Source organism: Suncus etruscus, chromosome 18 (assembly GCF_024139225.1).
Source record: "Suncus etruscus isolate mSunEtr1 chromosome 18, mSunEtr1.pri.cur, whole genome shotgun sequence".
Classification (NCBI taxonomy): domain Eukaryota; kingdom Metazoa; phylum Chordata; class Mammalia; order Eulipotyphla; family Soricidae; genus Suncus; species Suncus etruscus.
The window spans coordinates 33,479,280-33,501,336 of record NC_064865.1 but is presented as its reverse complement, the minus strand read 5'-3'; the positions used below and the strand labels follow the sequence as shown (position 1 = coordinate 33,501,336).

The following is a 22,057-nucleotide window of genomic DNA, read 5'->3' as shown; positions in this document are numbered from 1 at the left end:
AAGACCTCTGATCTCCCCTGGACGGGGCCGACTCCCCACAATGGGCTCAGAGTCAGACCAGCGCCCTTCCTTTGGGTCAGCAGACGGAAGGACCCACCTGGTTTCCGAGTTCTGCATCAGACCCTAGCGCCATCCCACCCTGTGTCCCTAAGACCCTGAGGGACCCGCCTTTCGCTGACGGGAGGGGAGACCTTGTGTGAAACAGATCTCTGTTCCCTTGCCATCCGGTGAACCCCGACTTTCTTTCTCAGACTTTGATCTCAGCTGAGAACACATTCGAGATCTGACTCCTGCTTCCACTTTCACCCTCCAGTTAGTGTCTCTTTAGCCACCTGAGTCTCCTGTCAAATCCTATTCTAGAATTTTCCAATCACTAGGGTTTTATCTCAGTTTCCTGAGCCAGGCTTATGCCTGCTGTTATTGTTGTTTGTTATTTTTTTGTGTTTGCTTTTAACCGCCTTATTCTAAACCAATTCCCTGTTCATCCTCATCACAGAAGTATATTACAGTATGAATTTTGTCATTATTCCTCCTCAGAAACCCCAAAAGACATATAGCCCACCACCCCTTCTCTGACCATGAGGTCACGCTGAGGTGTTAAGCTCTGGACTTTTACCCCGCAGAGATTTCCCTGACCTGGCAGCGTGATGGGGAGGAACTGACCCATGACAGGGAGCTGGTGGAGACTAGGCCTTCGGAGATAGAACCTTCCAGTAGTGGGCAGCTCTGGTGGTGCCTTCTGGAGAGGAGCAGAGATACACGTGCCATGTGCAGCACCAGGGCCTGCCAGAGCCTGACATCCTGAGATGGGGTAAGGAGGGGAATAGGGACATTGAGCCTGATCTCAGGTGAATCAGGACAGGGCTCTCTGGGTTACATCAGAGTATTTGGAGTAAAATCTCTTTTTCCTTTTCTTCCCAGAACCCCTTCCTCAGTCTACCCTCTCCAAGGGCATCCAAGGGCTGTGGCAGCAGTGACAGTAGTGGGAGCTGTGATATACAAGAGGAAGCACTCAGGTAGGATGGAGGGTAGCTCTGAATTTTTTTGTTCCACTTTGGAGTTCTCACCCCCACAAAGAATTTCTCCTCCCTTAGTAGTGGAAAGCTTCACCCATAACCCTGAGCCTGTTCCTCACACTTGCCCTGTGTGCAGCTCTCAGGTTTATGAAATGAAAGACACTTTCACCTTGATAAGCTGGTGATCTACCTGATTCTCAGTGGACACAGAGCACAGGGAATCTCCCTGCTGGGCACAGACCTTCAGAAAGAGGCTGGTGCCATCCAGAAGCATCTCATTTCTCCCTATTTCCTGATTCAGCTCTCAGACTTCAGAGTTCTAGAGCTTACCTGGAATCCTGAACTGCAGAATTTCTTGTGATTTTATGACCCAGTGTCTCTTTATCCTCTTCTCCTGTTTTCTTCCCACAGGCTAAAAAGGAGGACACTCAGGCTGCAAGTGAGTTTGAGGATTGAGTGGGGAATACCTTACACCCTGGGGAGAGAGTACACAGAATCCTGTGGGTAGTTCACTTACTCAGGGTTCTCTGATCTTGTGCTGTTTGTTCTTTCCCAGGCAGCAACAGTGCCTAGGGCTCTGATGAGTCTCTCATGAACCCTAAAGGAAAGACTCTGTGACCCTGACGTGGGAAGCATTGGCTGAGGTGACTTCATTTGGGGGTATTTTGAGAGGGACATTATGAGCCTGTTCAGATGTGAACTTCTGAAAATCATTTGAGTCTGTTCATTATTTTCTTCCTCAGTGTGAGAGATCTGCCCTGCCTGGGGCTGAGAGATGCAAGATTTCCTCATGTTTCCATTTTGTGACTCAAGAACTGTTCTCTTTCTGCCAAGGGACCTGATTGGGTCCGTTCATGCCGTTCCACTCTCCTGACCTGGAGCGCGGATCCCAGTAGGAGATAACACCTCATAGAATGAAATCTAGGAAAAATTTACCATCCTTGGGGTTGGAGCAATAGTACAGCAGGTATAGCACATGGATGACCTTGGTTTGATCCTCGATATCCCAGAGTGATTTCTGAGTGCAGAGCAGGAGTAACCCCGAGCACTGTTGTGTTGCTGCAAATCAACAACAACAAAAGTAATATAGGTGATGTTGTCAACTGGACAGACAAATCTGGATTTAGGTGAGATTTCTGAGCTGAGCGGGAGTAACTGATTAGTTTCTTAAGACTTAGGGAGTCTGGAGTGAAGGAGTCTAGTTGATAGCATGGTTGGAGGTGAGTGGCTGGTTACAGACCCAAGTTAGCCCCAATAAAAGAGACCAGACCCTACTTGTATCTAAGCGTTACAAGTAGATGCCTCTGTTCCATGCCCCATGTGCTGACTAGGGGAGAGGCCTGTGTATTTGCAAGAAGCTCAAAGCAGTGCTGGGATTCAGCAGCATTGAGTCAGTCAGAAGAGATGGGAAGGGCTTACATCCACTTTTAAATGTTTCTTCTGGAAAAAAAAGCAAGAGATACCTGTGCTAGAGAGTCCCATTTTTTTCTCTGGTGTGGCCAGTGGAATTAGGAAGTGGGTCTGAACTCAGCGTCAAGAAAATCTCTGAGTATTTCCTATGTGGATTTCTGCTTACTGCAAACAATTGACTTCACATTTTCCTAATAAGAGATTTAGTAAAGGACTAGAGAAATGTGAACTGTATCTGTATCATGTAATACTTACATGCACTAATACATATAATATATAGTACAGACATAGAGCAGACATGATGCCCCTACAGATGTCAGCATGGACATGTGGATGTGGTCATCAAGTGTTACCCCACACCCCATTCATCCTATGTAACCTTTCCTACTAGTAAGACCTGCACATTTCTGGGAGGGGTTTTTTGGAGGTATCTATAGGATCACCTGAGGGGCAGAGAGAGGATGAGGAGGATGGGAGGAAAGACGGAGAGAAGCAGCAGGAGGCGAGATGGCTGAAACATGTTAAGATGACAGGGCGCATAATGGAAATGGCTTGAAAGGTTATGATAGGCCACACATGTGGCTAGGTCCTTGAATAAAGCTGATGTTTTCTGAAATTGTCTGTGGATGACTTCCTTGTCGCTATCCTGATCCCTCAGACACACCGGCTGAAGGGGGTTGCAGATATGTGGCCCTGGCTGGAGGAGAAAGGCCCCTCCATCCATCCCATCACCATCCAGTCCCATCCAAGAATTTTGTTCTACAATAAAGGTGACACTATAGCTACTAACAGAACCACCATCCTCTGTAGGTCACCCCCGCACCACAGCATCCACTGTACCTGCTCTAGGCCACAGATGTCTCTGGCCACACACCTGACTGTATGATGCTGTTCATGGGGCCTTGATTGAAGGCAGCTGTCACCGCTGATTCTGAAGTTAAAGGCACTGCTGCTACTCACCATGGTGACAAATGCACGTGCACTGCTCCAGCCTCTGTGTCACCATGTCCTAAGTCAGAGTTCAGCATGTAGTCACTTGTACACGAGACTTTTGTTCCAATGCAAGAATATGGGACACAGTGGGGTTTGTTCTCCCAGGGAGGGGTTCCTTGCCTCCCACTAACTGTAGATTCCCCTGAAGGGTTTGAGGAATCAGGAAAATAACAGTTTCAGTTTGCTGAACTGTTTAGATGCCTCCCACTTCTTACACTGAGACCATGGCACAAATGACTTGTCCAGAGTATAGAAGGCTCTCAAATGCCTCCAGAGTGTCAGCCTGGACTAGATGGTGACACTTGGGACTCGGTGTTGAGTCTGGATGGAAACAGATTGGGGGTGATTTATTTTGCATGTGGGAAAAATGCAAATAATTACTGATCAAAAGTTGGAGTGTTGGCTTCATCTGTCCCCACATTCTTTACTCCTGAGAGGTAGATTCCATCTCCTGTTCTGAGTGTGGCTAAACTTTCTGTTCTCCTGGTGAGGTGAAGCTCTCAGAATAAGGCTTACTAGGCCCTGTGGTTCCATCCTGGCCTACACTACTGTCCACTCATAGAGGGTCAGTCACAGCCATATAGTGTGGACAGTCATTGGGGGAGACACCCTGATGACAAGGAGCGAAGTCTTGTTTCTAGCAGCACCTGGATGAACTCTGAAACTCTGAAACTTCCTGCTCCATGAGAACTGAAGCTGGAGCCACAATACAAACTCCATAGGGGCCTGTCTTAGAAAGTGAATCTTTGAACCTTCATTAGTACAATGTTCCAGGGTAATAAATGTGGGAATAATTAGTTACAAACTGGTAACTAGAGGACACACATGGAAGCAACCATATGGCTATAGATGTCTTCTTATTCAAAACAGTGGAGGCAAAAGGAATTAATGTGATATATTAAAATTCTAATATATAAAAAATGTCAACAATGCCCTGAAAGTGCCCTGAGCTGTGAGGAGGGGTTGGACTCAAGACCCTTCTTCAAAGTTCTACTACAGAATCCAAAATCAGCTTCCAGAGCTGATTCGCCCAGAGCGCAGGCCTTCCTTATTCCTCTGAATGTTCTTGACACCCAGTACTGGGGAGTTGTGGGAAGTTTTATGTGTCTGGATGGAGCACTGATCCCTGCCTACCTGCCCCACATGTCAGCACCTTCTATTCATGTTTACATTATACTGCAACTATGGAAAATTGGCTATCACATAGACTTTCCAATAATAGAGCCAACATCACTGTGATGACCTGCCAGGCAACTTAGAGACTCTCCAGCTCCCCACCCAGAGCCCCAGTGTCCCTCTCAACCCCAACCCATCCACCTGCCCAAGTGACCTTTAAAATGAACCTTCCCTATTCATCTTCCACTCCGCTCCCTTTGGGCCCCACCCTGTGATGTCCATAGAAGTCGCCCTACACATCTTACTAAATAGTTCCCTGGAAACTTCCCTGACCCCTCTTCTCACACCAGAGGTGGAGAATCCTGGTTGCCTCCCAGAAGGAGGTGCTCCTGCACTCCCTCATTCCTGTAAGTATCGCAGAACATGGCACCTGAGAACCAACTCGAAACGGGTATGATATGGATACTCTTCCTTGAGGCTTGAGTGAAGTGGTCTCCAGATGGGGAGGAAATATCCTCAGACCTTTACCTGCCAGGGGCTGCCCCTTGTGTACAAAACCCTGTCCAGCTGCTGGGAACCCAGTGAAATCAGGGAGGCCCTGACTGAGCCAACAAGAGAAAGGAGCGCTCTTGTAGTTATGCATGTGGCCACATGGCGGCGACACCGCTTTACTCTCGAGCTTTGAGAAGCCCAGGAACCCTTAGAGGGGTCTGAGTCAGCACAAAGGGTTGAGTCTGGGCATCAACGAGGTGAAAATGCTTTGTTGTTCGCCCTGAAAGCATTGAGATCCTCCTTTGTTGGGGGTTCAGAAGCAGGGAGAGCTCAGGAGCTCCACTAGAACCTGACTTTTACAACTTTTATTCCCAGAACCCTGACCTCTAGTCCTTGATGGCACGCCCTGAAAAAAATCTTAAAAATTTAAAAGCTATTTCTTTTCCCAAGGATTCTTCTTTTTTTTTTTTTTTTTTTGTGGTTTTTGGGTCACACCCCGCAGTGCTCAGGGGTTATTCCTGGCTCCATGCTCAGAAATTGCTCCTGGCAGGCACGGGGGACCATATGGGACGCTGGGATTCGAACGGATGACCTCCTGCATGAAAGGCAAACGCTATCTCTCCAGCCCCGGATTCTTCTTTTAATTCAAATACTCAGTCATTTATTTTCACCCTAACTCAGGAACTTAATAAATCATATTTTTTTAATTTTAAATGCATCATTTCCCCAGCCTAAGAAAACAATAGACTACAATAGTTTGTGAGGGCTATTTTTGTTTGTTTTGTTTTAGTTTGGTTCTTGGATTTGGTTTGGTTTGTGATAGTTTTTGTTTCCATTGTGCAATACTTAGATCTCCTACAAGCAAGGCCAGTGCTCTACTGCCGAGCCACATCCTCAATCCAAATTCATAATTTGGTAGTGTGTGTGTGTGTGTGTGTGTGTGTGTGTGTGTGTGTGTGTGCGTTTGGTAGGTGGTGGTGGTGGTGGCAGAAACCCAGAGCATTGCTTTGAGGATCATGCAGTCCTAGAGATTGGACCTTGGTGTCTCCAACATGCAAAGCTTCCAGCAATTTAAGCCATATTTCCTGAGAGCTTCCCCCCCACACATTCATTTTTATTATTAAATAATATCTTTATTTAAGCACCATGGTTACAAACATGTTTGTAGTTGGGATTCAGTTATAGAAAAGAACACCCCCATTTACTAGTGAAACCTTCCCAACACCAATGACCCCCCCCCCCCATCTCCCTCCTCTCCCAACCCATGACTTATTTGAGATGGGCATTCTACTTTTCTCAAGGGTAATTTATATTTAATGAACTTTATATTGAAATTTTTGTAGTTTTCTTTTGCCTTTTAAAAGTTAAATCACTGTGAGATACAATATACAATAGGTATTATTAGTTGAATTTCTGTTATATAATGCTTCAATACTTAACATTTCACTAGTGTTCATTCATTTCTCACCACCAATTTCCAGTTTCCCTCCAGTTCCCCTAACATTCTATTGCCTGCCTCTGAGGCACTCTCCCTACTTCTCTCTCTCTCTCTCTCTCTCTCTCTCTCTCTCTCTCTCTCTCTCTCTCTCTCTCTCTCTCTCTCTCTCTCTCTCTCCCCTCCTCTCCCACTCTTTTTAAACTTTTAGGCACAGTGGTTCTCAATACAGTTACTGAAGGAGTAGTATGCATAGTGCTTACTTCTTTTCAGTTCCCAGTTCATATCCAGAATGATTGTTGGGGGATGGAGGCACAGTGGGTAGTGTATTTGCCTTGCACACCGAATTGGGTTCAGTCCTCAGCATCCCTTAATGTCCCCCGGAGCCTGGCAAGAGTGATATCTGAGAACAAAGCCAGAGGTAACCCCTGAGTGCTGCCACGTTAATCCCCGAAGAAAGGACACTCTGTTAAAACTTAGATTTCAAGTAACCCTGTCAACTTTTCATTTAGCATGAGCTTTCTCTGTTAGGTCTCTTTCGTTAAGATGACTCCAAGGTACTTGATTTTTTTAAGGCACAATTGTGAATGGGATTGTTTTAATATTCTTATTTATTTATTAAATCACTGTGAGATACCATGTTAAGAAGTCGCTGATAATTGAGTTTTTTTGGTACAATGTTCCAAGACCCATGCCTTCACCAGCGTTCATTCATAGTCACACTGATGTTGCTGAGGACTTACTCCTGACTTTATGTTCAGGAATCACTTCTGGTGATCTGTGAGGAACCATATTCAGAGTCAAGATTGAAATGGGGTCAGCGGTGTACAAGGCCAGTGTCCTAACCACTCTACTGTCTCTTCAGTTCCTATGTAATAATTATTATTAGAAAAATCTTTTTTTCGGGGCCAGAGATATAGCACAGCAATAGGGCATTAGCCTTGCACCAACCGATCCAAGATGGATGGTGGTTTTTTTTTTTTTTTTTTTTTTTTTTTTTGGTTTTTGGGCCACACCCAGCAGTGCTCAGGGGTTACTCCTGGCTGTCTGCTCAGAAATAGCTCCTGGCAGGCACGGGGGACCATATGGGACACCGGGATTCGAACCAACCACCTTTGGTCCTGGATCGGCTGCTTGCAAGGCAAACACCGCTGTGCTATCTCTCCGGGCCCGGATGGTGGTTTTAATCCCGGCATCCCATGTGGTCCCCTGAGCCTGCCAGGAGCGATTTCTGAGTGCAAAGCCAGGAGTAATTCCTGAGCGCAGCCAGTGTGACTGCCCCGCCAACAAAACAAAACAAACCTTTTTTTTTTTCTCAGTTTGTAGGAAGACAGAATATGAAGCAGACCAAGATTCATGTTCTATGGTTCTGTGAAACAAAAAGAAAAGAAAAGAAAAAGTAGGCAGGGCCCCTGTCTAGAAGCTATAAATATAAATACATTTGAAAGAAAGAAAAAAAAAACACATTAAAAGTTAAAAAAGGGGGGGTGGTGGGGCCACAGACTCTGCAGAGAGGCATCCTGGTTTTCTGCTTCAACAGTGCTTGGGCGAACCTGCCCTCCACTTCGATGTCCCGGCTAGCCCCTTGGAGACTGTCTAACACCACAAACTCCACCACCACTGTAGAATTTCATATTAATTATAATCCTGGATTGTTCTGGATGGTGATGGATGCCTTTCTCCTGGCAGCCTGGGCCACATGCCTGCACCCCCTTCCAGCTGGTGGGTCTGAGCATTCAGGGTAACTGCGGGGAAAAGACCCACAGCCAGTCAGTAGAAGTCAGGAGATAACCAACTTTATTAATAAGGCCCTGGCCGCCATGGGTGGCCTCTAAGCTAACCTTTGAAGCAGACTCTTTTCAGCTGCCCTGAATTTAAACCTGTTTCTTATCCCTCCATGCTGCCAGCTCCTCTAGCTGCTTCTTGCTCCTCTCTCTCTCTCTCTCTCTCTCTCTCTCTCTCTCTCTCTCCCTCCTCTCTCTCTCTCTCTCTCTCTCTCTCTCTCTCTCTCTCTCTCTCTCTCTCTCTCTCTCTCTCTCTCTCTCTTTTTTGGTTTTTGGGCCACACCCGGCGGTGCTCAGGGGTTACTCCTGGCCGTCTGCTCAGAAATAGTTCCTGGCAGGCACGGGGGACCATATGGGACACCGGGATTCGAACCAACCACCTTTGGTCCTGGATCGGCTGCTTGCAAGGCAAACGCCGCTGTGCTATCTCTCCGGGCCCTCTCCTCTCTCTCTCCTCTCTCTCTCTCTCTCTCTCTCTCTCTCTCTCTCTCTCTCTCTCTCTCTCTCCTCTCTCTCTCTCCTCTCTCTCTCTCCTCTCTCTCTCTCCTCTCTCTCTCTCTCTCTCTCTCCCTCTCTCTCTCCCCCTCCCTCCCTCCCTCCCTCCCTCTCCTCTCCTTCTCTCTCTCTCCCCCTCCCTCCCTCCCTCCCTCCCTCTCCTCTCCTTCTCTCTCTCTCCCCCTCACACCCCTGAGGCAACCCTTTGGTTACCTTCCATGGACTCCTTCCCAGAAGTGGGCAGGTCTGCCTCTCCAGGGAACATTAACATTTTGGCCTGGGAGGGGATATCCACCACCACTACCATCCCGCAGCAGCCGCCTTGCCTCTTCCTCGCTGTGCTGTCACTATGACTACCGCGTCCTCCTGGCAGGTGGGCCAGAATGTCCAGCAGAACTCGAGGCATCAACCGCCAGATCCACCCGGAGCTCTCTGCGTCCTACGTCTACCTGTCAGGGTCGTATTATTTTGACCGCGATGATACGGCTCTGGAGAACTTTGCCAAATTTTTTCTTCGCACATCGCATGAGGAGAGGGAAGTTGCTGAGAAACCGATAAAGCTGCGAAACCAACCAGCGAGGTGGCAAGATTTTCCTGCAGAGTATCAAGAAGCCAGACCTCGATGACGGGGAGAATGGACGAAGGCGATGGAGTGCGCATTGCACTTGGATAAAAGCGTCCAGCAGTCACGACTGGCCCTCCACAAAGTGGCCAAGGACAAAAATTGACTCGCATTTGTGTGATTTCTTGGAGACTCACTACCTGGATGAGCAGGAGAAATCCATCCAAGAGTTGGATGACTACATAACCAACTTGCGCAACATGGGGGCTCCTGAGTCGGGCATGGCAGAGTATCTCTTTGACACAACCACACGTTGGGGTGCAGCAGCGAGAACTAAGGCTTGTGCTGGCTTCCTGGAGTCACGGCTACCGGGCCACCCAGGGCACTGTTTGCACGTTGGGGTGAACTTTACCTTTTCTAGAATCCAAAACAACTACTGTCTTTGATTTGTATCAGACCTTCAAATGACTTAATTTGGTACACCCTCCCATGGGGAATGGGACACAGAAGCCAAGGGATCTCAGAAGCATTGAGTGGGAATTTAAAATGGTCAGACCTAAATACCCAATCAAAAGTCAACAACATTAGATTCAAGAGACCCAAAGTACAACAAGTTATACACAAAATTGGACCTGTCACATTAACCGTCCAGGGGGCTAAGGGTGGAGATTGGGAGACAAGCTTGGAATCAGGACCCAGGAAAGTCAACAGTGGTGGTGGGAATGGCCCTAATTCACTGTCACTATGTACTTGAAATACAACTGTGAAAAACTTGTAATTCACATTGGTCTCTCTCTCTCTCTCTCTCTCTCTCTCTCTCTCTCTCTCTCTCTCTCTCTCTCTCTCTCTCTCTCTCTCTCTCTCTCTCTTCTCTCTCTCTTTCTCTCTCTCTATATATACATACATATATATACATATATATAACATATATATTTTTTTGGTCACTTCTGGTGACACTCGGGATATTCCTTGCTATGCCTCAGAAATCGCCCCTGAATTGGGGGCCGGAGAGATAGCATGGAGGTAGGGCCTTTGTCTTGATTGCAGAAGGATGGTGGCTGGAATGCCAGCATCTCATATGGTCCCCCGAGCCTGCCAGGAGTGATATTTGAGTGTAGAGACAGGAGTAACCCCTAAATACTGCTGGGTGTGACCCAAAAAGAAAAAAAAAAAGAAAAGAAAAAAGAAATCGCCTTTGGCTGGGGGATTGAACCGCTTTCTATTCTAGATTACTGCATGCAAGGCAGACACCCTACCGCCTTTGCCACCACAATGCCCAGATCTCAATAAAAATAATATTAAAAATTTTTTGTTTAGGCCTAGAGTGATAGCACAGCGGTAGGGCATTTAACTTGCACGTGGCCAACCCGGGTTTGATCCCCAACATCACATCTGATCCCTCAAGTCTGCCAGGAGAAATTGCTGAGCACAGGAGTAACTTTTGAGCGCTGTGGCACCTTTAAAATAACAAACAAAAATATGTTATTTATTTGTTTTTTGGGTGACACCCCATGGCTCTTAGGGTGCACTCAGAAACTACTTCTGGCAGGCATAGGGGACAATATGGGATGCTGGGATTTGAACCACCGTCCATCTTGGGTCACAAGGCAAACATCCTACAGCTGTGCTAGCTCTCTCCATTCCCTATATCTTTGTTTTATTGACAGTGTACATTCCTGCTTTTCTTCTTTTTCTTTTCTTCTTTCTCTTTGTTTCATTTCTTTGTTTCCTTCCTTCCTTTTCTTCCTTTCTTTTCTTTCTTTTCTTTCTTTCTTTCTTTCTTTCTTTCTTTCTTTCTTTCTTTCTTTCTTTCTTTCTTTCTTTCTTTCTTTCTTTCTTTCTTTCTTTCTTTCTTTCTTTCTTTCTTTCTTTCTTTCTTTCTTTCTTTCTTTCTTTCTTTCTTTCTTTCTTTCTTTCTTTCTTTCTTTCTTTCTTTCTTTTTCTTTCTTTCTTTCTTTCTTTCTTTCTTTCTCTTTTCTTTCCTTCCTTCCTTCCTTCCTTCCTTCCTTCCTTCCTTCCTTCCTTCCTTCCTTCCTTCCTTCCTTCCTTCCTTCCTTCCTTCCTTCCTTCCTTCCTTCCTTCCTTCCTTCCTTCCTTCCTTCCTTCCTTCCTTCCTTCCTTTCTCTCTCTCTCTCTCTCTCTCTCTCTCTCTCTCTCTCTTTCGTTTTAGATTTTTTGCCAGCAGAAACCCCAACAGCACTCAGGGGTCACCTGTGCCGTAGGTCTTTGTGCTAATTAAACATCCTTATTCTGGTGCCACTAAAGTCCTTGTTGGAACCTTTTCTGAACTTGGTGTTCTCTGTATCCTCAATTCTATTGTTTTTGCTCATTGAATTTGGGCTTCTGTGTGTTTGCCTTGTTCTCTAGAGTTCTTTCTCTGCTGGGGATGAGTCTATAGTTAGATCCCCTGGAGAAGAGGAAGGATTAGGTTGAAGGTTGCTCTCTTTTTTCTCTGCTCATCTTCATCAAATGACAGGAAGTATAACTGAGCAGTATACAGTTAGCTGAGTGTATTGATTATGTGACCACAAATGAGGCTTCACTTCAGTAACTGTGGTGTGGGCTATTTAATATGGTGCAAGTTAGATATGGAGACTGCTGGGACCAAGCTGGAAGGAAGGCGCTATACCTTCCAGTCCAACACAGGCCCAACGATGTCAGCCAGAGACTAGTTTCAACCTAATATGAATATGCAAAAGTTTACTAGTAATATAAGCCATGACTCACAGCTGTGCCTCACACATACAGTGTAAAATGAAAACTCTAGAGCCAGTGCCCAGGTCTGACCTCTCCAGGCTGCACAGGCCTTCCTCTCTCCCTCTCTGGGTCCCTTGAAAGCATCAAAGGGTTTTATTCTGGAAAAAAAAATATCTTAAAATCATCCTCTCTCCCCCCTCTCTCCCTTTCCTCTCCTCAGTTTTACCTCTAATATCCTTTTCCCTCCCCCTCATCCACCCCTTTCCCTTCCTTTCCTCTTTCTTCTGTATTTCCTCCTTCTCTCCCCTTTTTTCCCCTCTTCTCTCCTGTGCCCTTTTATCCTTTCCTCTCCTCTCCTCTGTTAAGGTCACTTTTTCCTCCTTATTTCACTTCTCCATGAGATTCTTCTCATCTTCCTAGTTGTGGGCCCGGGAAATTTCTTCCTTCTCCCTCTTCTCCTTCTTTCTATAGATGGAAACTTTAGAGTTGTTTCTTATGGAATCAGGACAAGAACTGAAGTTCAATATCTCATCTCAGCACAGTGAAGGCCCCAGTATGTTTGTGAGGCCCACTCTGGTTCTAGGTAGCAGCCTTGAGTTAATTTTATTTATAATTTTATTTTATTGATTTGTTGTTTCTTGGCTTATACTCAGTGGTTCTGAGGGCTTACGCCTGGCTCTGTGCTCAGGGGACCATTCTGGGGTGCCAGGAATTGAACCTGGGTCAGCATTTCCAAGCACATGCCCTTCCACATGTACTATTGTTCCAGCCCTGGAGTTGTTTTTATGTCATACGTGAACATATGTTCAAGGTTATTAATAGGGAGAATTCTTCTACGTAAATGTGCACTTGGAAAAACTATTTTGATGCAGAACCTGACACTGGAGAGGGCATCCTCTAGTGCGCAAAGCCTGTTGGTTGCTGGAAACCCAGAGAAAATCTTGGAAGTTCCCTGCTGAGGAAGCACCATTAGAACTGAGCCGTCTTTCAACATATGGCCACACGGGGGCGCCACTGCTCTGCTCTCTTTACTCTGCAAGGACTTGAGAGGAGCAGCTGTGGGCTGACTCAGGCTGAGATGCTGACCTGGAGGAGGACATCCAGAGGGATGAAGATGCCTTCAGAGAAGTGCTGGGTCAGGCGTGGGAGTGGGGCAGTGATTGGAAGCAAGGATACTTTTGGGGCCTTTATGTGTCTGATTCATCACATCCTCAGTGTTGAAATACATATTAATTATTGAGTCCTGGATAGTTGTGGATGATGGTGAGATGGATGGTGAGGCCTTTCTCTGCCAGGCTGGGCCAGACACCTGCAACCCCTTCCAGCTGGCGGGTTTCAGGGTGGTGTCAAGGAAATGATTCAAGAGACAAGCAGCTTTAACCAACATGTATGGCCTTTGGTAACCTTTTTAGCAGCTTCCATAAGCAGCTCTGCATTCAAACCTATTTCTGATATCTCTTTCTCCACTGCTGCTGCCTTGTGGAATCTCCTCTCACTGAATCTTCTCATCCTCTACACCCCTGAGGCAAACCCTTTATTACCTTCCAAAGACCCCTCCCAGAAATGGGCCGGTCTTATCATCAGGAAAGGTTACACAAGGAGATGGGGGCATGGGGTAATACTCCAGGACCGGTTTCTTCAGCCCCTGAGACTACGAGGTAACTTCTTTTCCACCCCCTGTGCTTTTCTCTGGAGGCATTTTCATCTTTTGCACTACCACATTTCTACAGTGTCAATATATTAGTACTAATATCCAGACTATATTTGGATGTTATTGTTTCTTTTTCCCCCTGGGATCCCATCCAAGATATCACTTAAACTGAGTGAAGTCCCAGTCAAGTATTCCTAAGACTCCTCTGGCTAAATCTCAGACTTCCCTTGTTTTGGATGATGCGACATTTTGAAGAGGCTCCATGCTGTGTGTTGCAGAAAATCCCTCAGTTTGAGTGTGGTGGCCAAGACTAGGGATACGGGAAGACCAGAGGCACAGTCATTTTCAACATAGGGACTAATGTATCTATGTGATCATCACTGATGTCTATCATCTTCTGCTGAGGACACATTCCTCAGTTTTCCCCTGTGAAGTTATATATTTTATTTTATGCATGTAAATTTATATGTTGCTATTTCGTTAAGGTAGCATGTTTAACATAATGTTAATGCGGAAGGTCTTAATGTATAACTCACCACCACCAACGTGTCCAGTACTCTCCATCATGTTCTTCATGTTCTTATGTTACTTCTCTTCAATCCCACCACCCCACCCACTCCCCAAAGAGTTACATATTTTCCTGTTCTTCCCCACACTGTATCTTTTGAAGGAATCATGTGCAGGCCACATGAAGGTTTTTGTGAAGCATTCACTTTTGTTTGTTTGAAGACCACATCTGACAATGCTCAGGGCTTACTCCCTAAGAATTCTGCTCAGGGCACACTCCTGATGGTGTCAGCTTCATGCAAGGCAAACACCTTGCCTACTATAATATCTCTCTGACCTATGAGCCATTCTTTATTATGAATTTCAAGTAAACATAAAGGAGAGTAAACAGTAGGTTGTAGATAAGACTATGTGTAACTTTCTAAGAAATTTGTAGGTAAAAAAAAAAAAAAAGAAATTTGTAGGTATCCTCTCTGGGATTTGTGTCACTTTACATCCTGCCTGTAATGAAGGAGGGTGGTTGTAGCTCCATGTACTTATCAGCACTTGGTATCACTGTGGCCTTGACCCCCACTCTGAACTATTATTCAGAGGTCTGAGTTTCCACAAGAATTTTCACCTACAATAAGATACTTAGAGACACATTATATTCAATTAACTTTCTCACCATTCTTATAACTGTTCTACTTTATTATTACTTATTGTTGTTGTTTTCAGACCGGTCTAAATTATGCTATCAGAAGTAGGATTCCCATTTCAGGGCTTTTCTGTGCTTCTAGGACCATATCCTCAAGAATAAAGAGTTTTGGGGATTTAGGCCCCTCTATTAGGTATATTATGGTTTATCATTCTGTTAATGACATTGTGTTAAACATGCTTTACTAAGTTTATGTGCCATGAAGATACCTTCAGTAGTGACTGATGACAGTTTTGTTCTTATTAATACCGAGTTATTTGAATGTTGGAGAAACAAAGGGTTGGGTGCTTGCTTTGCAGGAGGGCTAAATTGGATTCAATTCTCCATGTTGCATATGGTCCCTGAGCACCATTGGCAGTGATCCTTGAGCATTGACAGAAGTATTGAGTACTGTTGGGTGTTTTCCAAAAGCCAGAATTAAAGAAAGAAATAGTTATTTGTTTAGTTTAGTTGTGATTATTCTGTGCATATTTGAAATTTTGTCTCTCAACAGATATGATTTTCAATGTTTCCTTCTAGCCTGCATTCTGAGCTTTTTTTTTATAGGTATAAACTATAAATTAATGCATAAATATACTAATCTGGAAGATAAAAATGGACATTGTTACTTGTATTGGTTTTTGGTTAAAGGACTTAGGTGACTGGGAACAATGTGACTTCCTAATTTTTGTATACTCCTGAGAATTTTTTTTACTGTTTTTGGTGAGAGTAGATCCACATCCAATGATGCTCAGAGCTTCCTCTTCTGCACTCAGGAATCACTCTTGGTGATGCTCAAGGAGACCATATGTGTTGCTGGAGATCAAACTTGGGTCAGCAGTTTGTAAGGCAAATGCCTTATCCATTTTCCTATTTCTATAACTCTTGAGCATCTTGTCATTTTCCTTGTATGTGAATAAAGTAGGTTTTTTTGGGGGGTCACACCCAGCAAGACTCAGGCGTCACTCCTGGCTCTGCAGTCAGAAATTGTCCCTGGCAGACTCAGGATACTATATGGAATGCTGGGAATCAAACCAAGGTCTGTCCTGGGTTGGCCAAATGCAAGGCAAAGTTTACCCTAAACTGTGCTATCTCTCTGGCCCCAGAAGTTTTTGAATATTACATTAATATTTCTGATACCTATAAAATATTTGTGTGATCAAATTCTGAAATTCCATACTATTCTTTGACCAATAATGTTTTAGAGGCATACCCAGTGATGCTCAGGGGTTACTCTTGGCTATGCACTCAGAAATTGCTCCTGGCTTGGGGAACCATATGGGATGCTGGGGATTGAATAGTGGTCTGTCCTAGGTTAGCTACATGCAAGGCAAACACATTACCACTTGTACCACTACTATGGTCCCTGACCAATGTTCTTTTTTTTAATGTTTATTTTGATCATATTGGCTTACATATCTTTCACAGTAGTATTTTAGGTACATATTAACATTGAATCAGGGGAATATCCATCACCAAATTTGTCCTCCTCCCATCCCCGTTCCCTTCCTGAAACCCATATTCCCCATCATCACCCCCCGGGCTGCTAGAGTAGGTGGTCCCCACTTTGTCTAGCTTACTATTAGTGATCATATATCTGTTTGGTCCTGGTATCCTCCCTTGTTTCCCCCTCTATTTGAGAGGTGGAGCTAGATAATTCGAGTTATGTGGTTTTGTTTGAAGGAAAAAAAAGCAATAGAATGGATAAAAAATAAATTTAAAAAAATCAAATAATGGGCCGGGCGGTGGCGCTGAAGGTAAGGTGCCTGCCTTGCCTGCGCTAGCCTTGGACGGACCGCGGTTCGATCCCCCGGTGTCCCATATGGTCCCCCAAGCCAGGAGCAACTTCTGAGCACATAGCCAGGAGTAACCCCTGAGCGTTACTGGGTGTGGCCCAAACCCCCCCCCCAAAAAAAATCAAATAAGCTGACAATGGGCGGAGTCCTTCTAGAGGCTTTCAACCTCAGTTTGAGAGAGGATGTGGAAAAGGTAATTGAAACAATACAGAAAGAAATATCAAATTAAATATCCAGTGAGCACTATAGCAATAAAGACAAGCACCACACAATAGTCTGTGTCCTGAAATCAAGCCATGCCAGAGTGCAAAAAGAAAGAGAAAGATAAGATAAAATAAAATAAAATAAAATTGGAGACATCCACTTCAATATCTACACCAAAATAAAGAAGTCAAAAAAAATCAATCAATCAATATATATGTGGATAAAATGATTATCTTGTGCTTTTTTTTCTCTTCCCCCCCCCTGCATAGGCACAGTAACTATTGGGGATATTATAGAGGGAATTCCCTTGGCCTAGGAGATACAGGGTCTATCTACCCCTGAAGTATACTGTCATGGGATTAACTATAGACTCCTTGCATGATCATTTACTCTCCCCTCAGTGATTTTGTGGTGTATAGAAGACTTCTGTTTCGTCATGTATGATAATATCAGACCTCTGTATCTAGAGTATTGTGTATGTAAACAGAGAAAGGCCTCATCCTCCATCCCTCCATCAGTCAACCCCATCAAGGGCAGTATTGCAACATAATGGTGCTCGAACAGGTTGAACCTGGACCTTCAATAACTGTACGTGAAATACATTATTGGAAATTTCCTCTGCTGACCATTAGGTGATTTCTGTGGTTAGTCATGTGGATCCTGCCACTTTTTTGCATATGCATTGGTTCTCTATTAGTCAAGTGAATTATTCCATCTTGTTTTGAACTAATTGGTTTGGATCTAAGGAAAATCACTGCAGTTGGGATGGTTGTGGTCTATATTTCAAATGAAATTTGGATTGTCTCTAACTGTCATAGTTTGTGGCATAATTTGTGGAATTCCTGTGTTGGATAATGTTATTGTGAGCATAGGTATTGGCTGGTATTTAGGAAATAGAAAGTGTAGAAATGGTGAGGCTATAACCAGTGTGGATAATAAGGAAATCTTTTTATTTATTTATTTATTTTTGGTTTTTGGGTCACACCAGGAAGTGCGCAGGGGTTGCTCCTGGCTGTCTGCTCAGAAATAGCTCCTGGCAGGCACGGGGGACCATATGGGACACTGGGATGCGAACCAACCACCTTAGGTTCTGGATAGGCTGCTTGCAAGATAAACACTGCTGTGTTATCTCTCCGGGCCCAAGGAACTCTTTCTGACGAAAATTTAGACCATGGTGCAGGCTGATGAATCCAGCCCCACCATAAAAAATATAGGCATTTTTCCTGGAAGAAAAACAACTTGGATTAATAATCCGAATCCAAATCTTTTTTTTTTTTTGGTTTTTGAGCCACACCCGGCAATGCTCAGGGGTTTCTCCTGGCTGTCTGCTCAGAAATAGCTCCCGGGAGGCACGGGGGACCATATGGGACACCGAGATTCAAACCAACCACCTTAGGTCCTGGAAGGGCTGCTTGCAAGGCAAACACCGCTATGCTATTTCTCCGGGCCCCCGAATCCAAATCTTAACACGAATGACCAAACTCCAGTGCTAACTCCACAAGTGAAGCCTGATTCTAGTGAATCGGTGACAGTGACTCAGACAATGATTAACCTCCTGTGCTAACTCCACAAATGAGGCTTGATTCTATTCATAAAATTGAGTCGCACAATGTAGTATATGAAAAAGTTTCCATAAGATGATTCTTGGAATTGTTGTATATAAAAGTGTTTCCTTAGGATTGTTCTGTGACTATTGCCCCACCTAGCCCTTCCAGGTGGGGCGCTGTGGAGTTGGCAATAAATAGCTTGATGGACAGGGGAGAGGGGTCCTTCTGTGAAAGCTGCTGGCTGCAGGAGGATTCTCTGGTTCTCCTTGCCCGATCTTTTACACCCTATCCTTCTTGTCTGTGTGGATTATTATTTGCTGCGGATAAATATTACCAAGGTCTTCCCCCGAAAGGGGACAAGGGGATGGGAAGTAATTTCTCATTCTGGGGACTGTTCTTCGATTCACAAATACCCAGCAAAGTTAACAGCGAAGATACATTACAAATGGCGCCAGGAACAGGTGGACCTGGACCCTCAATAACTGTAAGTGAAATGCTTTATGGGAAATTGCCTCTGGAGATCCTTGGATGGCTTCTATGGTCAGCCATGTTGATTGTGCCACCTTGTTACAAATTCTTTGGTTCTGCGTTTGTCAAGTGGATATTTCCATACTATTTAAAACAAATAGGCTGGATGATAGGAAAATTCATTGCTTTTGGATGGTTGTGGTCTATAGTTCAAACGAAAATTGATACTCAAATATTTGCCTCGCCTGTGTTGTCTCCATTAGTCATAGTTTGTGGAATCTCTGTGGTTGCTAATATTGTTATGGTGTGCATAGGTATTGGCTGGTATTTAGGAAGTAAAAAGTGTGGAAAAAGTGAGGCTAAGACCAGCCTGGAAAATAAGGAGATCTATCCAATGAAACTCCAGGCCAAAGTGCAGGCTAATGAAGCTAGCACCACCATCAAAAATATAGGCATTTTTCCCAACAAAAAATCTACTCGGAAACATAATTTAGAAACTCAGGACCCAAATCAAAATATTAACACTGATGACCAACCCCCGGTGCTAAGTCCACAAGTGAGTCCGGATTCTGTACACAGAATGGAATCACATAATAGTGCCAGCTCAGATGACGAATCACAGGCTAGTGCTCCACATGTCAGGGCTCAGAGCCCGGTGCAAAGTACTTCTGCTAATCCGGCCTCAGTTCCGTTACAAACAGTATATAGACCAATTTATGAACCCCTTGAAATAGAAGACATGGAACGGTTTAAGAAAGCATGTAAGGAATTTGGGCCAACCTCTCCATACTGTCTGGAGATGCTAAGACTTTGGTGTCGAAAATCACTTTGGACTCTGCATGAATTTAAAAAAACTAGCTGAAATATGCTTGCCATCTAAACAGCAAACCGAATGGGAGATGTTCTATTCGGAGGGTGTGAAATCCAAATTATATAGCCCGGATGGAACAAAAAACCGAGTGGCAGGGGTCAATCTCTTATATGAATTATTAATGGCAGAAAATCAATATGCAGATATTCAGGCACAAGCTGCTTTACCTAAGGAAATCTTTTTTTTTTTTTTGTTTTTTTGTTTTTTGGGCCACACCCAGTGGTGCTCAGGGGTTACTCCTGGCTATCTGCTCAGAAATAGCTCCTGGCAGGCACGGGGGACCATATGGGACACCGGGATTCGAACCAACCACCTTTGGTCCTGGATCGGCTGCTTGCAAGGCAAACACCGCTGTGCTATCTCTCCGGGCCCTACCTAAGGAAATCTTAAACATAATTAAAGATATTGCAGTATCTTCATGGGAAAAACTTGATATGAACAGCACAGGTGCAGGAACCTTTTTAAGAATTACCCAAGGTCCCCATGAGCCATATATCGAATTTGTAGCTAAACTCAAAGATGCTTTGAAAATACAAGTCAAAGATAAGCAGGTTAGAAAATATTTAGAAAAAAGTTTGGCTTATCATAATGCGAATTCAGCCTGCAAATTGATATTGGCCCCTTTGCAGGACAACGCTGACTTAAATGATTTTTTATATGCCTGCAGAAATGTTTATGATATGCCCCATTCTTCAGCAAACCTGGATCCGGTGCAAACCTTTGCAGTCACTAAGGGAACAAAGCCCTTCTACCCCCGGTGAAAAAGCGCCGTCCCAAAGCCTGGTCTCTGCCCAAAATGCAAGAGAGGTTGCCACTGGGCAAAAGATTGCAGATCTGGAAATCTCCCTAATAATAACACAAGGACTGGTTTTAACACTACACCCAGGAGGCAATTCTTCTGTTACCATTGTGGAAAACAGGGCCATATCAGAAGAAATTGTCGTCTTTTGTTAAATCAAGCTCCTCAGGGAACCACATTTCCAATGCAGGGAAACGCCTACAGGGCCAGTCCCCAGGCCCGTGCAAATCAGGGGCAAAATCTGCAAACCATACTTCTTCCCAGCCCAGCCCAAGATTGCTCACAATTAGCGAATTAATTCATGCGACTGCGGGGAGCGCTGGGCTCGACATAACTTGCCCAGAGGACATTACAATTTACCCAGGAGCATGCCCCTTCATGCTAAAGACTGGCATTGTGGGCCCACCACCACCAGATACAATGGGATTAATTCTGGGCAGAAGTTCCCTCAATGTAAAGGGTATATCAGTAACCACAGGTGTCATTGACTCAGATTCAAAGGGAGAAATTATTGTAGTAATTACGGTACTGGCTACTTGGACATTCAAAAAAGGAGAGACAATTGCCCAGATAGTAATAGTGCCGTATGTCAAATTTGGGACTTCAGATAAGACACGAATTGGAGGTTTTGGAAGCACAGATCCAGGGGCCGCCCATAACCCAATTATTGCTCTGGTTACTAAATTTAAAGATGAAAATCCGATGATTAAACTTCACTTTCAGGGGCGACCCTTTAATGGAATGATAGACATCGGGGCACAAATTACCGTAATTTCTGATAAAGAATGGCCAGAAAATTGGCCTCTACAAGAAATTCCATACTCGCTTGAAGGAGTGGGAGGCTTAAGTTCCTGTCTGTTAAGTAAAAGGACTATGGTAGTTCACGGCCCAGAAAATCAAAAGGCTATAATTAGACCTCATGTGGGCCCATTCTCACCTTCTCTGTGGGGCCTTGACCTACACAAACAGTGGAAGGCAGAATTCCACATCCCATTAGCTCCAGAAGAGTCTGAAACTTCTCCTGAAATGAAAACTCAGAATTTTTGGTAGGGGCCACTGACAGAAAGAACCCAGCACCGATAAAAATAAAATGGAAATCTGATGAACCAATTTGGATAGGTCAGTGGCCCCTTAAAATTGATAGATTAAAGGTGCTAACAGAATTAGTGGAAGAACAGCTAAAATTAGGGCATATTGAGCCTTCATTTTCTCAATGGAATTCACCTATATTTACCATACAAAAGAAGTCTGGAAAATGGAGACTGTTGATGGATCTGAGAGCTGTAAACATATCTATGGTACCAATGGGAAAATTGCAAACAGGTTTACCATCACCTGTAGTTATCCCAAAGGAATGGCCATTAATTATAATTGATTTGAAAGACTGCTTTTACCATATTCCTATTCACCCAGATGATAAACACCATTTTGCATTCTCAGTTCCTTCTATAAACAATACCCATCCCTGCCGGAGGTTCCAATGGACTGTCCTCCCCCAGGGCATGCTGAATTCCCCAACAATGTGTCAATTTTTTGTA

At 44.5% G+C, this 22,057-nt stretch overlaps 3 protein-coding genes, 1 long non-coding RNA gene and 1 pseudogene across 4 annotated transcripts in view; 3 read left to right on the top strand and 2 right to left on the bottom strand.

The window, feature by feature from the left end:
* The window catches only part of PRR3 (proline rich 3), a 641,937-nt gene that overhangs the window by 38,690 nt on the left and 581,190 nt on the right, over positions 1–22,057 (bottom strand). The window lies entirely within an intron of this gene.
* LOC125995781 (class I histocompatibility antigen, Gogo-C*0203 alpha chain-like) overlaps positions 1–22,057 on the top strand; it is a 115,991-nt gene that overhangs the window by 462 nt on the left and 93,472 nt on the right. The window lies entirely within an intron of this gene.
* Positions 1–22,057, bottom strand: part of ABCF1 (ATP binding cassette subfamily F member 1) — a 141,161-nt gene that overhangs the window by 64,838 nt on the left and 54,266 nt on the right. The window lies entirely within an intron of this gene.
* LOC125996542 (uncharacterized) lies at positions 547–1,017 on the top strand. Its single transcript, XR_007491285.1, has 2 exons — positions 547–811; positions 922–1,017. It is a non-coding gene; the product is annotated as an uncharacterized LOC125996542 (long non-coding RNA).
* Positions 9,091–9,640, top strand: LOC125996491 (ferritin heavy chain-like; annotated as a pseudogene).